General features: G+C 38.5%; 1 long non-coding RNA gene across 1 annotated transcript; it reads left to right on the forward strand.

The window, feature by feature from the left end:
* Positions 1–23,667, forward strand: LOC126349145 (uncharacterized). Its single transcript, XR_007565180.1, has 3 exons — positions 1–88; positions 22,904–23,063; positions 23,322–23,667. It is a non-coding gene; the product is annotated as an uncharacterized LOC126349145 (long non-coding RNA).
* The last annotated feature ends 253 nt before the right edge of the window (positions 23,668–23,920 follow it).

A 23,920-nucleotide genomic window follows, 5' to 3' on the forward strand; every position in this document is an offset into this window, starting at 1 on the left:
GGGGCGGCGCAGAACCTGTAACAATGTCGTCCATACCTTCCTGCCGCCGAGGCGTTGCAATTCGTAGTCTGAAGGCGCCATGATTGTGGTAAGAAACAAGCATTCTAGCGATACGATTACAATAAATTAGGCCTGTTTGCCACTCTCTGATTGTACAGATCTAACTGAAATTCGACTAGGTACGTTAAGTGGCCATGGTCTGAGACTTTGTGTTGTGCTTTTGAAAAACATTTAATGGAGAAAGAGCCTCTTTAATATCTTACAATCAGCAACCTCTTATATTGCACAGTTGTCGATTTTGAGCTGATTAAGTTGTGCGTGCTAGCATCGAGTAACGAGAGATAGTGACGAAACGCTGTGGGAAAACGTTTCATATCTTTTCTCAGAAAAATGTAAGGGAATTTTAGTTTTATCTAAAGTGGCCTTTTCGTCCTGCTTCCTCTGAATGTAGCTTTCCTGTAGCTACATATGGATGATGCACTACACTGTTCAGAAGATGAAACGTATTCATAACTGATACCCACGATACTTCGGCAGCATCAGCCGTGTCTTCTTATAATAAAAATCCATCCGACATAGTTTTCTATTGGAATTATAATGAAATACAGATCTTTAGCTGCTTACAGACGTTGATAAATACCAACGAGGACAGTTGTATAATGTCTGCCCTACCGGGACTCGAACACGCAAGCTCCTGTTTACATGGCAGGCGCTCCAACCGACTGAACCACTCGGGGCATACACGACGATAAGACTGCAGGGATTTATCTCGGGCACGCTCCTCGTGAGAGCCACTGTTTCCCGCTTTCTGTCCACACACTACATTTGTAGTGCCCTTGTCCACTATACTCATTACTCGCGGCAGTCAATCTACCGATTCCCGTAAGTTGGAATGTGTGGGTCTCATGGGGAGCGTGCCAGACATAGGTCCCCGCAGTCACATTATCGTCTGAGTCCTCTGTGGCTCAGTCGGTTAGAGCGTCCGCCATGTAAGTAGGAGGTCCCGGTCACGGCACACATTTTTCAACTGTCCCCGTTGATATTTATCAACGCCTGTAAGCAGCTACAGGCCTGGATTTCGTTATAATTTCATTCTTCGAGAGCTGGGAGATCACCACGAATGTCTGTACAGATACCAGCTTCATATAGTTTTCTACTCTCTGTCATAAATATGGTACACTTCCGTCGTTCGATGTCCAAATTGTCGCTGTTATGCAGAGGGCTCGATTCCGGTTTCCGCTATGGCCAGGGCATTTTCCTTGGTGAAGGACTGTTGCGGGTCGCAGTCACTCTGTTGAGACCATTTGAGTAGCGAATTGAGTGAGAAGTAGCGGCTCCAAGGTGAAGAAAGCCGACAACAGCCGAGAGAGCAGTGAGCTAACCTCACGGCCCTCCATACCGCGTCCAGCGACACAGTTGCTAGAGGATGCCACGATCTTCAGTCGGTCACTATTGACCCATCACGGCCAGTATGCAGAGCATACCGCAGATATGAGTGTTTCATCCGACAAGGGGCACTAAACTATCAGTAGGTTTTATTTGATTGTGGGCTTTTCAGCATGCATGTATTACGAAGATCTTTTGATAACTCAGATGGGGACCCCTGAAAGAAAGGCGCGTTCATTTCGAGGATCACTGCTGAAAAACTTTAGAGAACCTGCATTCGAAGCTGACTGCAGACCGATTCTACTGCCATTAACGCACATTTCGCTTGAGGACCACAAATATAACATAAGAGATATTAGGTCTCGTAAGGAGGCAAACACATTGTCATTCTTCCCTCTTTCTACTTGCGAGTGGAACAAGAAGTAAAATAACTAGCAGCGGCACATGTTGCCATCCGTCACACACCATACGATCTTTTGCGGAGTAAGTATGTAGCTGTAGGCGTAGATGAACTTTATGTACGGCTGTACCTAGGCCCTCACGACGAGGATGGAGACTACTACCGAAACCTTGGGATTTCTTCCGGGTTTGACGCGGCAAGTTACCCGAGAACTTTGTTTCCAAATCGCTGTCACGAAAGGCTTAGTAACGATCTTATAGTATATGTGAAACTATGCTACACGCAAAGCTGAACGAGTGCACGGCTTTCAGCTGTGTATTCAGTATCCAGTCAACAACCCAAGGAGACAGAAAATCTGACACAAGATTGTGTAGGAATTAAAATGAAATGAACAGTTTTGCGAGTTATCTGAGTCGGGCGAGAGTCGCTCGACTAATTGAGAAGTATAGATGTGCCTCACCCTTGCGTGTACCTTTCAGGTATAACATCAACCATTCAACAGACTGTGAAGACCTATGAACTTGTTCGTCAGGTTAGGAGCCATGTCTCGAGCAGAGAAAGTTGTCGGAGATCCTGCCACACACAAAATAAATGTCTAACCTCGCATTGCTGAGATGATATTTGCCGTGGCGCATCGGTGTGCGACTTTTTCAGGCTTTAAGTATGTCTTATGGAAAACTGTAGCGTCATTGATCAGTTCAGAAGGAAGGTATGAGCAGTTTATCACCGTGGTGGTATCTGTCGAATGCTAAAACAGCGCAGCGTCTCATAGAAAGGTACCAAGAAATGTTTGGAGGACTGGGTTAGATTAGATACATGTCCAGTCCCATATGTTCATATTGGGGAGATCCTAAAGGATTTACAACATATTATAAAACAAGAATACGCAGTACTTAGTTCAGTACACACTTGTATAAAAATACATGTACTGATGTCCTTTCCATAAACTGTAGCTGAAATGGCCCCCATGGATGTAAAATGTAGATAAAAACTGAAACCTGTTGTCGTATACGGCATAATAAAAAACTTGCCACGTGATACAGAAATATACCACACACTGAGGGACATTTGATAATTCTCAGGTTCTTTTAGCCAAGAACCATAAAACAGAAAATCAGTTTACTACACATATTTACATTGATCATATTGACGCACTGATGATGTCCCAAAGACAGGTTTTACTCAACACTCAGTTTATTTGATACTATTTGAAATATATTCATAAATCACTTTCGTTCGCCAATGACATGGAACGATTTAGATCAAATCAAGTGCTTTACCCTTCTGTATTAGTGGTCTTTTTTTCTGGCTAGTTATGAAAAGTTTGAGCTACTTTATAGATGACTTTAAATATTATGAAGATTAACTGGAATGGAGAAACTCAGACGTGATTTGACCTATGTAGCTTCCTAGCTTTATTCAGACAGTCATTAGCTTGCGGCATCAGTCACAATTCCTTTCTAACTAAGCTTGTATGCAACATTTTCAATGGAGCACAGAAACATGTAGGCCTACGGACCAAACTGTCAACGAGTTGATCATTTACCACAGTGCAAGAACACTGTACAAGGTCGAGTGGTACGTGGTCGGAATCTAAATTTTCTCTTGCTATATATTGCAATATCTGACAGTAAATTAAGAAGCTGGATATATATTTTGGAATTCTGTCATTACTGATTTGTGAAGGCCATGCTTAGAAATATTTGGCATATGCTGCTCGTTACGTTTCATTCCAACAGCTGGGTCACAGTACAGATACCGCAAGCATTAGTTTATAGATTTTTCATGCTTTCAATGTTTAGAGTAATTTACTTGGAACGAATTCGCAAGGAACAATAAAATTGTCAATTTGCGGTATCCTGCTTTTACGGAGGCGCCTTGCATGTGTCAAGAGTTCTTCGTGGCAGATGAAGTTGGTTTAGGAAAAACCTCCCCATAAGGCTTTAAAAACAGGCAATTAATCCACGTCTTTAGCTCTCCGTCTAAAAACGAGCTGAATTTGGTTTTCAGTTAAGAAAGCCAATTTTGAAATGAAATAAGTTTATTAAAATTGCATTAAGAACCTTAAGTCTTTCGAATTCGTAATTTTTGAACTGAAGTGTGTCAGTTCACAATTAAATACACTGCTCACACTTAGTACAACATCTGCTTTATTCCTGCAACAGGAACGTGTTGTCTAGCCGTATCATGTCGCATCATGAGGACAAGTGGAGAAAGAAACAAATGAGCCGTAAAGTAATTTTTAAAACGTAATTCCAGTTGCCTATGACACACTTCTGTCGTTGGACTGTTGCCATAAAGAGATATCTTCACTGAGATTTCTAGCTAGAAATATTCTCCAACATAACCTCGTCACCTATCAATTTTGAAGGAATGGAATTAACAAGTATTGTTCAAGTTAGTAGCAGGTCCAAACAACAGTGTAAGTCTCAGCTTCTTGAATAAAAATATAAATATTACATGAAAACTTTCCTGGCATTGCTGAATTTAGAAGTGTTATAGGAAACAAGATGAAATTGGAAGTGTCATTACTCCCAGTTGGAGGTGCTTTCTCACCTTGTAGCGGAAGGGCTGTATTTGGCTTCTGATCATGAAAATTATCGCCTCTACTATGGATAGTATTCAACACCGTATAGTCCCTATACTTTCAGGCATATCTACATCTACATACGTATTCCGCAAGGCGTTGTACAGAGCATAGCAGAGTGTACTTTACACCAATGCTATCAATTTTCTGTCCTATTACAATCACGCCTTGACCAAAATAAAGTGATTGTCATATGCCTTTTTATACGTCTAATGGTCTCTTACCGTATTCTCGTGACCTTAACGAGGAATATACGATTTTAGCGGCAGAAGCATGGCACATTTTTCTTGGACTAGGTGTTATTGAAATTTTCACCATAAGATTTTACCAAAGCTATGTCATATGTCTTCCAAGGATTCCTATTAAAGTTTCTGAATAATTTCTATAAAATATTTGGTTCGATTCATCTTCATGGATGGAATCTAAGGGCGGTACGTTGTAAATCATTAATATACTGTTTTTGGTTAATCCATTCAGTTGTTTCCATGATGATATTTAATTCTCATTAGGAATTTCAAAATTGTACAGTGTTTTGGGACGTGTTAGTAGCAGTCCAACTCCACAGAAACAATGAAGTATGTAAAGTGATCCAAAACGTGATCACGTCAAAAACTGACTGATGATTTTCGTAACTTACTTCGTATTCTTTGGGCAGGCGTGGTTCTTCGGTCACTGTATGTTTGGCTTTCATGCTCTGTGCACACAATTGTGTGCTTACAGCAGGTATCGCTACTGATTTTAAATATGGTTATATTTCTGGATAACTTTACGTACTTTCGGTTGAGTAGCACTGCCGCAAGCAAATCCGAAGAAGAGACTGCATAGTATCGAAATGAATCATGAGGATTAAATACATACCACCAGTGAAAGAACTGAAAATATTATCCAGAAACAGACTAGCTATTTTCTTACTTATTGGTTTATTTAACCTGATCTAGTTAGGGCCACCGGGCCCTATCTTATGTGGGACACGAGTTTCAAACGTACAGTATCTTTTCACATGATAGCTACCTAAGAAGCAACAATTGTAATATAACAACTAGTATTAAAATGGTCTGAGTGTCTTAGGTGGGAGAGTGAGTCAGTTATACTGACTATGAACTAACAAAGTTATTAGTGGTAGTACTTGTACTACTGCAGCTGTTGCCGTTAGTAGTAATAATAGTAATAACAAAAATAATGGCAATAATAACAATAACGATAGTGGAAGATATAGGAAGAATTCATAGGTGTACTCGTGAATCTTGGGTAACGAAATGTAAGAAGACTGCGTCGGCTAAGAATACAGGGAAATGAAGATCAGGTGGGAATTAGGATATACAAGGGCAATGAATGTTTACAGGGACAGTATTAACCATTATTGCTGCTTTAGCAGCTATGTCATTAACTGTTTTCTGAAGCTGGAGACGTTATTCAGTTCTCTAATATAGTGCGGGAGACATTAATTGTTGTTATATAACAACTCCAAATTCCAAATGACTGACAGTAATCTAGAATTTGCCGCAGACGTGGCTTGTACCCTGCTTTCTTTGCAGTTGCATCGAATTTTCCAAAAACTCTTCCAACAAATATAAGCTTTCGACTCTCCTGCCGTAATAACTACTTAATCATTCTATCGTTCCGTATTGCTTCTTAATACACGTCTAAATCCTTATACAATGTAACATGCCCTAATGTTCAGCTCTACTCTTGCAATCGAGTAACACACTTTATGTTTATTTTTAGCATTATCTTGCGTTCATCAACATTTAACGGAAGTTAGCATTCATTTTATCGAAGCCTTTCTGAATTTTCTTACGATCTTCCAGTGTAGGTGCTCTTCTATAGAGGACAGCTTCATCAGCAACAAAATTTTACTGAGCTGCTTATTCTCTTTGACAAATAGTTCATTCATATTGAGAATGTTACACATAATAAGCTATAAGGCTTACTTGCAACGCATCCGATGTCACTTTCGTTTGCGGTGAAGATGTGTCGTCCTATACTGTGTTCTGACAATTAAATATTCATTTGCTAAGACACTACATATGAACATATCTTGGAGAGTAGTAAACGGTATGGTAGACTGTCAATTGCTTTTGTGAATACAGAGTGAAGATATGTACACTATCTCATCGAAAGTATCTGGAAACGTTTTAATGGAAATTAATACCGGCTTTCTTCGCCCCTCGCCTTCACGATGGCTTGTTTTCAGCTGCGACCATGTTCAATGAAGTGTCTGAATCTCAGTGGAAAAATGTCAGGATATCCTTCTTCAAGAGCTAAAGCCGGAGAAGGTAGTGGTGTTGGACGCTTGTATCTGGAGCGAAATAGACGTTTTTGCACATCGCAAAAGTGTTCATTAGGTTCAGGTAGGGACTCTGTCCAGGTAGATCCTTATTGTTCGTATACTATTGCCTCACAGAAGCTACTTTACTCTCATTATTATGTTCATCTACATAAAATCAATCATCGCCTTCGACACGCTCCTCAACAGTATGAAGTACAAAATTATGTAAAACTTGTTCGTATTCTTCCACGTTTAGCGTATCATTAAATTCAGTGAGTGGACCACATACCAATCGGGAAACACAGCTCTATAACGTAACACAATTTACTCAGTACTTCACTGTTGGCACTACTCTATGGCGGGTAACGTTCCCCAAACACTTGACAAAACCGAAGGCACTACATTTAGCATGATTCATCACTGTAAATCATTCGTTTCCAGTCATCCATTGTCGTCGCGTTTTACACCACATCAGACGTCGCTTAACATTGACTTCAGAAATGAGTGGTTTTTGAAAAGCTGCTCGATCGTTGTACGTAAATCTTCTTCACTCCTAACACACACTCATTGTGCTAGCGGGACTGTGAGTAGAACTTTGGAACTGGGGAGCGGTTTCTTCTGTTAATTTCATCATTTTATTACAACCACGCTCCGCACTGCTCGACAGACACTACCCGTCAGTACATGACGTGTTCCTGGTATTATTGCTTTAGCTGTGGTGGTTCCCTCGCACTTCCGATTCGCAACCACACCACCAATAGTCGACTTGGAGAGCGTAAGGAGGGTTCAAATGTCCCTTACGGACATTTTACTCAGGTGACTTCCAGTGATCTGCGCATTTTCAAAGTCGCTGAGATCTTCTATTCGACCCTTTCTGCTGTTCCTGCTCCTCAATAAACAACAGTTTATACTGGCAAGTACGGCTCACCTCATATTTAGTGGTGAATTCCGCCTTGTATAAGACTGCACAGATACTTTTGATCAAATAGTCTATCTATCGTTTGAAAAACACAGTGCCTGAATAAAACAAGTTTGTGGTTCACATGAGTGGTTTTTCCTGTATCATGCGAGTGTTGATATCACGTTCAGAAATGACATTAAACCAAACACACATTACATTACGTAAATCTCAAAACAAGGTAGAAACTGCAGCTATATGGAACAGGTAAAGGAGGACTGTACTGGAGGAAACTGCTATTATAAACCATAACTCAGCTCTACACCGAGTTTTCGGTTTTTCTAGTGGTTGGCTTTGGTTTTAATTGCGCTAATGTAAAGTATAGACCTCTCAGTAGTTGTAAAACAGCTTGTTACTCATCGCCAAACCCATCTTTAATAGTGCCAGTACCATCATCAGCGAGTTTTCATTTCATTCGGATAACTTTGCATATTCTTTAGAAGTGGAGAGAGTGTCATAGGTTTTTATTATTTTAAAGTCTGCATGTTCGTTTTCATTGTAGCCAGATCTTAAGCTGCAAACATGAAAATAAAAAAAGAGTACATTATCGACTGGACAGTCGTGGGCATTGATATTAGTTGTAAACTGTCCTCCATAGTGTGAACAGCGATTTTCACTCTACAGAAGATAGGTATTCCGGTAATACGTAGAACAAGCCTAAAGTATATTATTATGTTAAATTTCTGTTCGGGAACATTCTCAGTTCTTGTCGTACATGTCTGGGCACCGTGTTACAGAACTTTGTAGTAGACTGTGGAAATCTACAGTGTAGTGTGCGTAAGCATCCAAATATTTCTGTTTCTTGGATGTTAGTTCGATCTTTAACCACAGAAATGAAGAGCAAAGAAATATTCTTCTTTTTGTGTGAAATAATTCCCTTATCTTCATTAAGAAACTTACGAGTATTCGCGTTTTAGGTATGTATAGTTTACCTATGCTTGAGCCTCTTTCCTTAATAACTGTATTATTAACACAAATTCCAGACACAGAAATATTTTCCTGTATGGGTCATAAAAAGCAACATAATTCATACGTCGAAGATAAACGGTACTGCCTTCTTATCAGCGTTTCGGTCCACCTTCGTTGTTCCTCTTCCTGCCTACACCAGTGAATTCACATATGTATTTCCTATAGCGTGGAGACTGAACGTCATTATTATTTATTAACTGAACGATTATTTGATCAGGAAACAGATATTTCTAGTTTCATCAGTAACTATTATACACCTAAAGAAAACATTAGTGTTTTTTATAGATAATTATATTTCCTGTTTAGTAAAGGAAGTCAAACACCAGCCTTGAAACGTCTTCATAATGTTTTTACTTACTTGGACTGAAATAACTGAGAAGTTGAAACTGATGAGTGAAACTGAACGCAAGTGTCACTTTGCTAGTCTTTATCATTTCAACACTGACCCACAATATCCTAGCGGAACGCAATCTGACTGCTCAAAAATGATAACCTGATTTCAAATAATTAATACAAAAGAATGGCCCTGAATTAGTAGAAATCCTGACAATAACCTATACATTACATAAGTTGCTTACCTCCTTAAAATCTTCATTACACGAACTACTACAATACAGCAAACGGCAGTAAAGACATCTAAATAAAAGATTCTAACTATTGAAGGCTCTAACTACCAGGCATGTGGTTAGCAAAATAAAAGATTTTGTTGCAGAGCAAACAATGTATTTACCTTAAGAATGTGACAAACAGTTAAAAATTATATAGTCAACAGTAACAGATCTCAATGACGGATGTACATTCAAACCGTCCGCTCGCGCTAATACTGTAAACCTCCAACACGGCGAATTGTTAACCTCTAACCTCAATCACTGCTGACTTTTAACTGCCAACTTCCACCACTGCTGGCTGTTTACCTCCCACTAACGGCCAGCAAGACAGTCTCTTACAAAGTGCGCACAGCGCTGTCACAGTTATTAGTACAAAGCGCTACGTACTAACACATAAACAGCCTACTTACAAACTGTTGATCTTCACCTAATCTGAGCTCAGTTTCAGTTTGTGATGGAATCGGTTAAAACTATGGCCATATTGGTCTTCAGTGTATAGTGTTATAAATACAGAAAGAAAGAGTAAGGGCCTAACATGTTAAATAAATTTCGGTGCTTATATCTTCTGAATGACGGACATAGTTCTGTTAGTAAGGATATTCACTAAATACACCCCGAGGGACTGTAAATAAAACTGAAGTTCATATTTGGTTAGACTGGTGTATCTTCACTAGTAGAATGACATAGGGCCTAATTCAGCTTCAGGTCCGAGGCAGAACAACATCGAGTTGTGCTCTCTTCTACTGTGACAGACGTCAGAAAAAAGCAACGAATGTTATGTTGTCGTTAGATATGGCTATAACTTTTCTTTTGACACTGGAGCCTGCTGTGCTCAGTAAGACTTTACTCGTATTTCACCAGAAACGTAACAGATTTCGTCTTCATAAGCTGACTTTTAGTCGGCGGGCTCTTCTCAATCATTGGTACACGCCTGGCCTACTTTGACTGATGCTAGATCTGTAATCTCAATAGTGTGTTTCATGTCAGGTATAATAAGTGCATACATTAGTCAGTCTGTTTTCCTGCATTCTATTACTTTTCTTTTTTCTTTTGTTTAGGAAGTCTATAAGGAGTGACGGAACCAATTAACAGATTTTATTAATTTTGTTACTCTTTTGGAGATAGAAAAAGTGCTACATGTTCCGCTGCCTCACAGAATTTACTTTTTATCACTGTCTCGGTGCATAGATGTGATAAGGGGCAAGAGGCCACATCATAATAACATTTCCTTTTCCAGAGACGCCGACTTCACAGAAAAAGCTTATAAGATTTAGCATTCGGATTATTTTTGTCATAATAGCAGTTATGTACTCGGGACTGAAACATCCTATTTAATCATGCATTGTCCGTTTAAGGACTTTTAATTCATTCATACAGTCTGAATGTTTTAGTTTCTTTTGCCGTGTGGAAGGCTGTGAGAGATGTACAATGGTCTTGTATTTACGTTAAAGTTAAACTTATTAGTCTGCATCATTAGCTGCACTACACCATAACGTCTGATATGATTCTGTAGAGTTAACCGGTACGTTTAGTATTACGTCTAATTCACAGAGTACAGTGCCAACAACATGCAGGTATGATAGTTGAATAAGGGTGCAGGTAATGTGAATTACAAAAATAAAAACAAAAAGCCAGTGTTCATGTAACAGAAATATGAGGTTACAAATAACAAAACTGAGCATCAAAGAGTTTCATTTGATTTATTGTTACTGCGCTGACACGGTACACAAAAAAAATCCTTTACGGGAAGGCGATAAGTTCTACTGGCCAGGTAATTCCTTCGAGTTTTTGAGTTGTCCTCATGCGCCTGAAATCACCAAGAGGCTTATGTCACTTCACGGGTGATGATCTAAGTTTACCAGTCGGGGAAAATGTGTAGTAAGAATGAGAAGTTGCGGGTTTACTGGGGTAATATTGATACGACTCTATTGCTATTAATGACTTAAAGAAAACGTGATACTAATCTCCTTCATAAAATGTAGGAACAACAGAGTAATGCGGAATAAAATGAGAACGTGTACAACAACATTAATTTTTGTATAATATTATTTGCAGGGCATATCAAGTGAAATTGAGAAACTTTACGTGCAAGTTTGATAATTGCAAAAAGTATATTCGAATGAAGAAGGTACGATAAAATAAACTGAAAGAAATTCTTATAAACACTGGTTTTCGATCTGTAGTAGAAAGTGGATAATCCAAGCACCTTAGGAACAGATTTAACTCAAAACTGCCGAGAGTCAACTGAAGCTCCATTAGTGACTTCCGGTAAGTATGTAAGTAAATTAGATAGTTCTTCCATTCAGTGGAAGGAAACAGTAACTACCAAATGACATAGACTTTCAGACAGAGCTGCAGCTCCTCTCCTTCAGAACGATGCAGTCATTGCTTTCTGGAGGTGATTATCCGCGTATAATACGATTTCTGTCGGTTATCACTTTGGTGCCATGAAGAGGACCATTGCAAGATTGTCTAAAAGCGGTTTTGTGTTTCGAAATATCTAATTTGTATAACACAATGAGTTAAGGTTTTCGTTCTCACTGACTCAGAATAAGAAAGGCTACGCTCATGTATCACACTCAGATTGAGGTTTTAGAACTCGACGAGCAGAATGTGAAGAAACAAATAGTTTACATAGTGTACGCACTACATTCCAAATTTCAATTTTTGTCAACCTGATAAATAATATTATCTGTTCTTCGGTGTAACGAGTATATTACGTTCTCCTAAAAAAAGTAAAAAAAAAAGAGCTCTTAAACAAATGAAAAATTTTGAACGAAAATGTCATTTATGCTCAATTGACACCTGACTGCTACTCTGCTTCATTGTCAAGACCACTAATATTTAGTGGTTGGTTATCTTCTTTCTAGACTCTTTGCCCTGAGATGCTTAGGGCGTGAGGCATTTCTCTTTGAAAGGTATATACTTCACGAACCTGTCGCTATGATTCCCTATTATAATAACAACATCAAATGATTATGTAGAAAGCGTAAATGTATCAAACCTGGAGACAGTGCAGTATATTGCACCGGAAATCATCTAAAGGTGATTTATCTTACGTTCAACAAGGTGCAATAGCAAACACTTAATGTAGACAGTTTTCTGTAGTCAGTACTGCAAAGTGATATGCATTCAGTTGTTGCATCAGATCTGCCGTAGGCTAATAAAGTTTCACGGTTATGTTCATTTGCTGCTCCTTTTCTAAGAAAGAACGTTATTGTGTAGGTTTCAACTATTGCTCGGGACCGGTCACTGCAGAGGAGGGGGACGCTCTGTTTACTCTCTACAGTGACCTTGCTTAAAATATTCATCACAGTTCCGGAATGTAGGATCACTTCCTTCTTCAGGTCGTAAGACGTTGTGTCGGAGAAGCTACTGGAAAGTACAATATAGAATTCTTCTTGGCGTTCTGAGGGCAGACGTTCAAGGAGGAATGAAGGAACAAGATGTCCTTTCATCTGAACATGATAACTGCACATGTTAGTATCCACTGGAAATCGGAAATAAAATATGATAAACAAAAGTCCTGAGACCAGACAATTACAGGAAGGTAATCATTGTTTAGAAGCGTATGAACAAAATATGTTACGAAGAAAATATCCCATTCAGTGAGTAAACTAACCCATACTTCAATGATCGGGATATCATCAACATAAACATTTTGTAAAACTAGCGAACAAAATTATGTGAGAGATGAGTTTAGAAATCTGTTGGCTAGAAAATCTAATTAAACTCTTTGAGCCGAAGTCAGGGGTGCACAAAGTAGCAATGATAAAAATAACGGGAAAAAAGCACAAGTATTTTATAAGCGCAAAGTAATCGTACAATTAAAACATACTCAACAAGATTCTGCTAAGTGCTTGGCGAAGTTTCCCGTTTACTGTTCGCTTAGTAATGGTACCAGGGACAGATGGCTGTCGAAAAACTGTCATGGTCGTTACGGTAGGTTTTGTTTGGAATATTCAGTATCATGCGGTGTCCAAATTTCTGATCCGTTCCTGCTTTTCTGTGGAAAATAACATGTGGGGTTTAATATGTTCAAAAGAAACAAATCTTAACGTTTCTTAATTCCTCATCCAATGTCTCCTTACAGACGTTTAAGAGATTGTCTCTCCATAATGCTCAGCTCCTTTGCTGGAATGTAGACTGTTGAATGTGGTTCATTATTTCTGTCAACATTTCGCGCTAAATTTATGAAACGATGTCGAACTGTGTCCGTAGTCTTTGGGTTTTCTCCGTTAACTCATTATAAAAAATGACCCAAACCGACTAACAAATCCTACAAATAACTGTCTCTCTCTCTTTCTATCATTATCTTTAGTCTATTACAGTAATGTTTTAGCCCATCACAAGGCGAATCTTACTACCGACTGTCGCCCAGAAATTTCAATGGGAAAATTTCCTTAAAAACTAGGAAATGTTGCAAACCCTCTCCCATATTGAATGGGGGACCGCATCCAACGACGGAGTGTAGAGCTCTACGTGCTAGATCACCACAGCCATAATTGTAAGATACTGGACACTATTTTAGGTGAGTCGTGACTGAAATATTTATCCAGCTTTTAATATTCACTTAGCTTTCCGCAGTCCTGCTGAGAAAGTGCCCACCATACACCTAATAGGTTTATCGGGAGAGGAATCAAATGTTGGCAGCAGGTCACGAGTCCTCTCTGGCACCTGCTCCCAGGTAGCCAGATGTCTTTCCTTCCTAACTTGTTTGCAAACAATTCCGCAATTCATCCCTTTTACCCTACCATGATAGGTGGGTGTCTTGGAAACTAATCCGCACTTTACATGAGAAATAAATATTCTTTTTTGTTAGTGAACATTTGTATCCTATAATTTGACGCACCCTAAAATATACCCACACTTTGACTATCCCAACCAGGCTCTCTCTGAATCCTCACATCTTTACTCAGAGCCATAGTCCTTCTCCACTCTCGTTTATTCCTGGCGTCTGTTCTCTATTTGTCATGAAGTTAGTGGCGCATTAAATCCTAATCTAAAATTCTTGCTTCTATTGACTGCACCTGAAGTTAGTACAGTACAGTACAGTCGTCAAGTACATGCACTTTGTCACCCAGTGAAGCAGCATTACTTTGGTGATTGACTGAGTATTATTGTATCACCTCCGTCGGCTTCTGTATGTACTATAGGTGTGTCCTACAGGCATTTGAGGATATTAGTCGCTGTTTGAAAACACATGGTCTCTCTCTCTCTCTCTCTCTCTCTCTCTCTCTCTCTCTCTCTCTCTCTCTCTCTTTCTATCATTATCTTTAGCCTATTACAGTAATGTTTTAGCACATCGCAAGGCGAATGTTACTGCCGATTGTCGCCCAGAAATTCCAATGGGAAAATTTCCCTGAAAGAAAGGATAATAAAGATTCCATTGAAGATCCAAACGAAAGAAAGTGAGAATTTATTACTGGAGAAAAAAATGTACATGTAAGCTATAGCAATAAAGGCCCTGTGTTATTTTTCTGTCTGTATAGTGCGATACAACACATCCAAACTATTTATCTTCTCAAACAACATTTTGCAACCAGTGAAAGTAAACTGAGTTGCTAATTTATACTTACTCTCCGTTCTTTATTATTTGTTGAACTGTTGTGATTACTCATTTAGTGAGCTATTTACCTTATTAGAAGCCATTTCCACCTCCTTTTCTTACGTGATGTTGTTATCCCCTGGCTACTAACTTGGAACAGAAATAATGCGCTATTCACAGAACTGGTTTAGGGTTAAAATTTTGGTCATATTTCTTTTCTTAAAAACTGTAGAAGTTGTTGCTGCACTGCCTTACTCAGATAGATATCCACGAATCAAAGCGCAATTTTAGAGGCTCAGTAATGGTGGTTTGTCCTTAATATTCTTAATATTATCATTCACTTGGGTCTTCGTGCTTCTTAATTATCTAGACACTGAATTTAGCTTGTTGGGATTAGGTAAATTTTCTCAGTTGTTTCTGTGAGCCGATATGTCAGTAAATTATAGCAATCATTCATTCAATGGGGCTTCGTTAAGTGTCAACTTTTTCCAGTTTCTTCAAATCTTTTGGCGTGTGGCGTAAGCAGTTTCAACTGCAATGAAGATAATCTGCCCTCATTTATGTAAGCATTCGGAATTTGTCTATTTCCTTAACGTCCATTTGTTTGAGTATCGCCTCTATGTAGTCACCTTTTTATGATCCATAGTAATTTATTTATGTTAAAATCATTCTAGCTCTGCTTTGTGCATAATATTCCAATCTGTATAATTTTTCATTTTTGTGTGTTCAGTAATAGATCTTTTATCAGGTGATGAATGTATGTGTATGAACATCTTGTAAGTTTTCTGGTTTTTATTTTATCGTGAACTGAAGCTTGAGTAAACTGAACTGCTATTTGTTATACTCGTATGTGCCTGTATTATAATGTTGAACAATACAAGTGGTGTAGTTACTGTAACGTTATCTGATAAACGAGTTAGCAAAACTAAAATTATATAACTCCATTTTCAATTAACAAAAATTAGAAAACCCAAATTCTAAACTAAATAAGCTACTCTGTGAACCTATTTTGGGGTTCAGTGACCAGTGCTACAATGCATGACGTCACAATATAATTCTAACACACAAAGTTAACAAAACGGGAAACGCTACATAAAATTATTAATTTAATTGTGAAAGAATTAACACCAAAATATTTCTCCTCTGTCAATTTGAGTAATCTGAACATAATTACACACACAAATGTAGCACTGCACTGTGAGAATAATTGTCTAGATATGAAATAGAATCTGAAATGAACTTTACATATGCCGATCTGGTAATGAATTTTAAAGAGTAAAGCTAAATGAATGACGTAATCGTAACCTAACTGTACTGTAAACCTTGCCCTAACAAATTTCACATGTGGCTTACCTGTGGCCACGGAATCTTGGTACTGCTCGAAGTGATGAGCTTTAAGTATACAGCAGCAGTAGAAAAACTAAATAGGAAAGAAAACTTTGCATGTGCAGCTCATGCTTCAGTTTCTGTGTTCCGCAAAGTGCAATGCCGCTTCATAAATAATCAGAAAAATGGCGTTCTTTCGTGAGGGGACGGTAGTGAAATATGATTTTGCTACATGATTGAAAGTGACCAACATTTAAAACAAACTGTACTGCAAAAACTGAATATCACTGTCTGATTACTACAATCATCTTAAAAAAAGAAATTAGTTACAATAAAAGTTTCTCTGACAAGTATTTTCTTAATTGATAAAGAAGTCGTAAAATCTATAACCTGTGAGTGCAAGACATGTGAATAGGAATCTTTACTTATTCGCGTCTGATCAATAGAACCAGCTAACCCGAAACGTTAAAGTGATATTATGCTAAAACCTTCCGTTATTCATACGCATCATAATTAGGCGCAAGTCAGCAGTGCAGCAGCACTTTACCTCAAAAATCTTCACGTGTGCAGTTACTCTTTACAAAATGTAATTCACCGCTCATCCGTGTCTTTGTCTTTATCTCTGTGCTCTCCATCTCGTCAGTAGCATAGCCAACACCCGACATTTTTACTAGCTTAGGTTAGAATGCCCACTACAAACGACAGTATTCTTACCAACCAAATGTAACACTGCTTGTGCTCAGAACGTCTGTGCTCTACTAAAAACTACTGTTGGAAAAATATTTAGTGTACAAATATGAAATATGACACATCCACTGGAAGTATAAAGCTCACATCATTTTCCTTAAATACAAAAAAACTAACTTGAAACTTTACGCTCTTTAAATGGTAAGTAAGTGGTGGTAATTTAACTCATTGAGAGTACAGTAATATTCAGCCACCTTTAGTTTCGTTTAACACGTTATTCGGTCCCACCCTATCTTTCAGACTACTTCCACCAATTCGTGCATTTAAATCAAGCTTACAGGGTTGAATGTTTCTTGTAGCTTGTCTTAAAGACAAAGGCTGTACTTATCAAACTCAGTTAGCTATCCCATTTCATTTTTCTCTGTCCTTGTATACACCGATTCCATGTCTACACCATTCATAGGTAGTTATATTTCTTCATCACAGTCCTCCTGATAAACACTTATCTTGTCCTCATTAACTGTTATGCCATTATGTAACCGGACAGTTTGACAAGTATGTTCAGTTACGTCTCTCACTCCCCTGTATTACTGTCAAAAACCTCCTCCAGTTCCTTCACATCGTTTTGCAGTTCTGTTTGTCGGTACAGCATACGTCATACATACCTATCTAGAAATCTTTCCCAAGCTCCGCAATTCTTAATCTGTTTCCAGATTTGATTGTCCTCTTATAATGTCATATTATCCGACGCCCTATTACAAGTTCACTAATAAAAAGATGTCCGAAACAGCATCACGTAGTCTGTTCAGTGTAGACCCATAACTACCACTTCGGTTTCTCTGAGCTGGCAGAGTTTTTGGGATGCACTCCCTTGGGCTGGTTGTCTTCACCATTCATCCGGAGCCGAACCACCCATAAGGACTGTGACACAATTCCAGTGGGTACTCGTGAAGGTCCATGCTTCGTGAGTCACCCAACAGATACCTAAAGTGTCGCCAAAACATCAGCCACTTTCGTCGAAAAGCATAAATCTCTCCTTCGTTCAACATGAGCTAAAGATGTTTATGACCTCTTGAGGCGAGTAAGGACAATTACCATACGAAATATAATGTTCGAATTGAAGTAAATCGTGTGATAATTACGAACTTGAGTTACTTAAATAATGTTGCTGCGGCTAGATGAATGCAAGAAGTGATGTTTTCAGTGGTTGTGGCTCACCATTTCAATATTTCTTCTTCACGAGTTACCAGCATCGGTATATTCAATGGTTTTCTCTGTCATCCCAAAGGAAGTAATTTAGTAGACATGCGTCACGGCGATGCGATTCACACCTGGTGGAGTCCCCGCTCGCCTCCACTGTGGGAACTCGAGCACTGCGGTAGAGGAGCGATGTTTGGGTCGCTAGTACGCGGACGAAAGTGCGCTTAGCCGCGGCAGTGGGCGGCTGTTCCGGACGGCGTGAAATATCAACTGGCAGCTCGCCGGCGATCCGGCTACCTGTCCCATGTTCCCCGGCCGCCTTTGACACAAACACCAAACGACACTGACTTCCGCCGATTAACATCCGCGAGTAGCGCGCCGCAAAGGGCACGTTTTCTTTTCCAGTGAACCGGCACCAAGTGCGTGCACAAACACCACCGGGACACGTACACGAACGCATAAGGCTAGCGACCACTGACGCGTGCTCTTGGCGCGGCTCTGGAAAACTGACGGAACCGGCCCACGACGGCATGGACTACACTGTCTATAGTCATCTGTCGGTCAACGTGTTCTTTCATCGTGACGTTATTGCTGGTACTGGACAGGTATCTGCAGTATTTAAGTACCGAAAACAAATCTTTCGAAATGAATACGTCGTAGATCTCGGGAAGTCATTATAAGGACTGAACGAACAGCGTTTTCTCGCCGTTGTCAACAGTGGACATCCTGATGGAACGCGTTTCAGCGTAGCAAATTCCTACTGGATGTAGCCATTAGCCAATATCGAGGAAAAAAACTGTTACATACAATGAAGGTTTTCACGACCGGATGGTACTGCTGTTGATAATTCTTCCGGGTTATATGGCCGTGATCCATGGAATTCTTCAATTCGGCAGGACTCAGCAGGACCAGCCATACCTCAGAAGACGTCCAACGTAGTATTGGACGAAACGTTAGGAATAGAAGAATTACATGGACCACGACCATGTAACCTGGACGAATTATCAAAACTGTTAAATACAAGTTTTCCTGCAAATATTTACTTTTGCAGATTGTGATCCTCATTAATTGCAGCCGGCCGCAGTGGTCTCGCGGTTCTAGGCGCGCAGTCCGGAACTGTGCGACTGCTAAGGTCGAAGGTTCGAATCCTGCCTCAGGCATGGATGTGTGTGATGTCCTTAGGTTAGTTAGGTTTAAGTAATTCTAAGTTCTAGGGGACTAATGACCACAGCAGTTGAGTCCCATAGTGCTCAGAGCCATTTGAACCATTTCATTAATTGCACTTTCATGGGAACTTTCAAACTAGAACGGAATATCCGCAACAACAAATTTGGCGTGTCTAGATGAAACTCGTATACTAATTACCAAAACTTATTCTCTTATTAGTGGTTGATTCTATCTGTGTGTGAGACAGGACAAGGTGACCAGTGACAGTGTAGCCTTTTAAATGATTTCTCATGAGGGGCTGCATAGATATGACATGGTAGAAGCGAAGTCATACTATTTCTACCTTCCTGTTTCTATGTAGAGGCAATAACATAAAAAAGTGAAACTTAACACATCCTATCTGTCTATTCATTTCATACCAGATCCAATCAAGCCACTTCAGTGAATTCTGTATCATAAAACCCACTGAAAATGAGGAGAATATGTTCCAGTAAAACGCACCTCAGTCAGATGGAATTTATTAAGTGATTTCGCCATAAAGGATAGCAAAGTATTTATTTCGTAACTGAGGAATAGATTACAACTGCTGTTGACAGCTAGGTAGCTGACATCAGAATCAGGCAAATTTTCATCGTAGGTAGTGATTGTATTTCTCTATAATCTTCCTTTTGAAGAGCATGTCACATAAATGTTGTCTACGCGATTTCCTTCCTTCAAAATTCAAATGCTTCATAAGTCAATAATTATCACCATGGAGCCACTAATGAACACGACTGCGGCCGTAGTGCATTCTGCCATCTAATGATCCTGATAAGAGCAAGAAGAACAAACAGACAAGCAACGTCTAAATTTTGGGCTGCAAAATTAATTATTACTACTGTTCCCTACTCTTACCAGGTCATCTTTCTTTCCAAGTATTAAATTATTTAAATAAATCTGTCCTTTTCTTTGAAAATAAAATATTTAGTGCTGTGGATCTTAATTACTGTCTTCTTTGCTGAAAAAGAGTAAATTACTAATCTTGCAGTAATCCGTGGCGTCTCCGGAATGCAATCGAGTGCACCCAAGGTTAAAGTTCTTATTCGTAGCCAGCATAAGAAACAGCTTTGCAAGATCTGCGTCGTAATGTAGTTCTGAAAAATTTTTGACGCTGTGATTGGAGAGCAAATAAAATGGATACGATTTCTACATTACATCTACATCTACATCTACATGATTACACTGCAATTCACATTTAAGTGCTTGGCAGAGGGTTCATCGAACCACAATCATACTATCTCTCTACCATTCCACTCCCGAACAGCGTGCGGGAAAAACGAAAACCTAAACCTTTCTGTTCGAGCTCTGATTTCTCTTATTTTATTTTGATGATTATTCCTACCTATGTAGGCAGGGCTCAACAAAATATTTTCGCATTCGGAAGAGAAAGTTGGTGACTGAAATTTCGTAAATAGATCTCGTCGCGACGAAAAACGTCTTTGCTTTAATGACTTCAACTATGATAGCCTGTGTCGTTTGGGCAAGTTTCACAAATTTTTGCTTTTCACAAAAGTGAATCTGTTAATGCCAAAAGACCGTGATATTAAACAGGGATCGCACAGTACTACCTAGCATTCAAAATCATATGTCTTCTTCTTGCTTGAACTTTGTGTCGTAATTACTAATAGAGGAAATATGAGGATACCATTCACTTCAAAAATGAGGAAAATTTTACTTTTTAAGGCAAAAATTACTATTTCATAAAACGTTCTTCTCAGTACTCATATATCATGAGATTCATCTTCTTGAAGAGCATATAGTGACAAAATTTAATATTTTCTTGTATCTCGTAGCAATGGAGGCTGTCGTTTCCTTTTAACAATAGAAGTACACCTCCTTTTAAAATACGTCCTTCTGTAGTTAAGCCTACTACCAGAGAGTTAAAACATTAGTAAAGGCACGGTATACACAAGTGTCTTAAAAATCACGTAACGCTAGCAAGCCAACGATATTATCTGCCTTGCTGCGCTCTTGCAAGCGAAAGCGATAATTCAGGTTATGAGGTGATACTATGACCACAACGCGGCAAATTTCAGGTTAGGTTTAACTGAAAGAATACGTTTTGAGTAAAAAAGCTAGAAGTCTGAATTTCCTATAGCGTATCTCTGACGATCACCCAAGAAGCTACAACTGTTTCGATTATCGGTTTCATCTGATTACCGAATTCCACCATGTTTGAAGTGAAACATTACCGGTAGGGCTTTTACTACATTACATCGTTAAGTACACTTCAGGGACTGTGTTTAAAATATGTAAACAATGCATACCTCAAAACTGACATTGCTAGTGTAATTCTACAGTGCGTGTTAAAAATGGTTTCAAATTAAACACTTTTCTCCTCTCAATTTCAGTTTTCCTTTTCTTGGACCCAAGGACGTACTTCACGGAGTTCTCCTTCGGGAACACACGTTCGTGGCACATATCTCAGCAACTTCAACGACAGGAGAAGAGGATACAACATCCGTTCACCGCTTCATTCCTTTCCGCTCAAATACTCTGGAGTGTAGCACGCATCCTCTAGTAAACACTGCTTCATTTAATAACACTTTTAATTACTTCGACTAGTTGTATTCGTCTGTATTGATGAAAAAGGGAATTCTCCACATTTGCTTACATAAACCCTATTCTGCTCATAATCTGACTAAATGAGGGATCGAATTATAATTCCAGGTGTCATTTTGAAACGAACTTAGAGAGTCTCTGAAATTAATTTTCAGCTTACAACCTGAATTCGAAAAAAAAACGGTTAGTGTTATTTAAGAAATGGTAAATCATCCAATTATCAGAATAATAAGTAGTTTTACTATAAACTTCAGCTAGATAAATGAATATTCATATATCGTCTCGTGTAAAGATATTTTATGCGAAGTCAATTGTGTTCACAGTTGTAACTCTGAAGCACGTTTTGAACAGTCGTCTTTATTAGACCTTAATTTTAGTTGTGTAAATGTCTGTGAGTTTCCTAACTAATCTGCTTATATTAGTCGCTTAAACACTGACGTTATTATTTTTTTCTGTGTCAGGTGCACTTTTTCGCAATCTGTTCAGTACTGTTTCTAAATATAAGAATTCTGCGGATACATAGTATAATTTAATTCTCAAAAAAGATCGTGCGTGCAACTGTTCTTACGCAGGGTGAACATTTTTCATATAAGTATTGTACGATTTTGACTATTATTGTTTTAATGGTTTTGGAACTGATTTAAAAAAATAATTTGTAATGGTTCTTTGTTCTTGACATGTCAATATGCCTTTAAAGATGGCTGTGTTGTGCAATCCAAATAAAGGAACATTAAACAAGAGTATTCAAATTTAAAAATCAAAATTGTTCTGTTTTCATTATATTCAAGCTTCTGTTCACACTGTTCGAATGTTTTCTGCAGTAATGCATATTTTCGTCTCACTTACGTGTTAAATCGTAGGGCTTGTTATCTGTTGACTTGTGTTTCACTGAATTTTTGACCTAACAACTAAAGGGGTTAACACCAGGACAAAACATCGATGTTTAAGATAATTATACTCGCAGGGCACTAGTATGATCCACTTGACGCATAGTCGACAGTTTTATACGAAAGTAACTCGTATTTACAAACGACAATTTTCATGAATAGATGTGCGCCAGTGGAAGAGACGCAAAGATATCTACATAGACTGCCCACTAGTACTAAATTTCTTTGTAGTATGATTACCAAATTACTGTCACAGCACAGCGGAGAAAACCACGACCACTGTCACAGGGCCTTTTTCTTTTTTTTTCAGATTACAACACAGCTTTCTGAAGAGCACATTATTTCCACGATGCCTTAGTGCGAAATTTGCAAGATGGGTTATCACGACAAACATATTCAATTTTCTAGCTCTTTGCTTCAGCCAAGAGTCTGAATTTCCTACACCAGTAGACAGGACGTGGCAAAGAAAGGTACGTCTGAATTAGTAGGAATTGTTTATTACTGGCTGCACTTGTACAGAAATTAAGGTGAATTGTTTTTATTTAATATTCTTGTAAGAATTTTTTATTTTGACACCATTTTCATCTTACGTTCACAGTATGTTTTAAATTAACTTTTTCTTGAAAAATGATTTTAATATGTCTGTAATTCATATAATTTATGCATGTTTTCATTTATTTTGCTTTAATTATTTGGTTTGCTTCTTAAATTATTTTATACCTCCACAGGTTACAGGAGTGGTTTCGTCAGTGCTGCCGATGCGAAATTTTTCTGCAATCGATACACACTGTTGAAAGCGACATACAACTGCAGTAACTCTTTGGCAGAATAGTGACCAGTGTAAAATCAGATATAATGGAAAACTTATAGACTTACTATAGACTTTAGCAGTTCACCAGTATTACGTTGTTTCCATCTTTCTAGCTACTTAGTTACTGCATTATCTCCTGCAATTAAAAACAGAATATTTGACATTATCTGTCTATGTAATTGCAGCCTAAATGAAGCTTCGAAGTAGCTTAATGTAAAAATATCAAAGTTACTTATAACCTGCATTCGTTTATTCTCTTATTACTTTTGCACATAATTTTAAGAACGGAAGAATGGTGTACTCTGCGTGTTTCTTTGAAGACCAAAAAAAGAGTAAAGATACAAACAAAGACATCTGTAAGAATATTTTTGCAAGGTGGTGACCATGCTCGTAGTATGTTTAATGAAAGACATGTTTACATACATTATCAGCTGATGCTTAAACGTAGTTGTCTTAGTACTGGCTTAATTTCATGCATTAAATATAGTTATCTTAATACTGACTCAAGTCACTTTG

The sequence above is a fragment of the Schistocerca gregaria genome, chromosome 1, assembly GCF_023897955.1.
Source record: "Schistocerca gregaria isolate iqSchGreg1 chromosome 1, iqSchGreg1.2, whole genome shotgun sequence".
Taxonomy (NCBI): domain Eukaryota; kingdom Metazoa; phylum Arthropoda; class Insecta; order Orthoptera; family Acrididae; genus Schistocerca; species Schistocerca gregaria.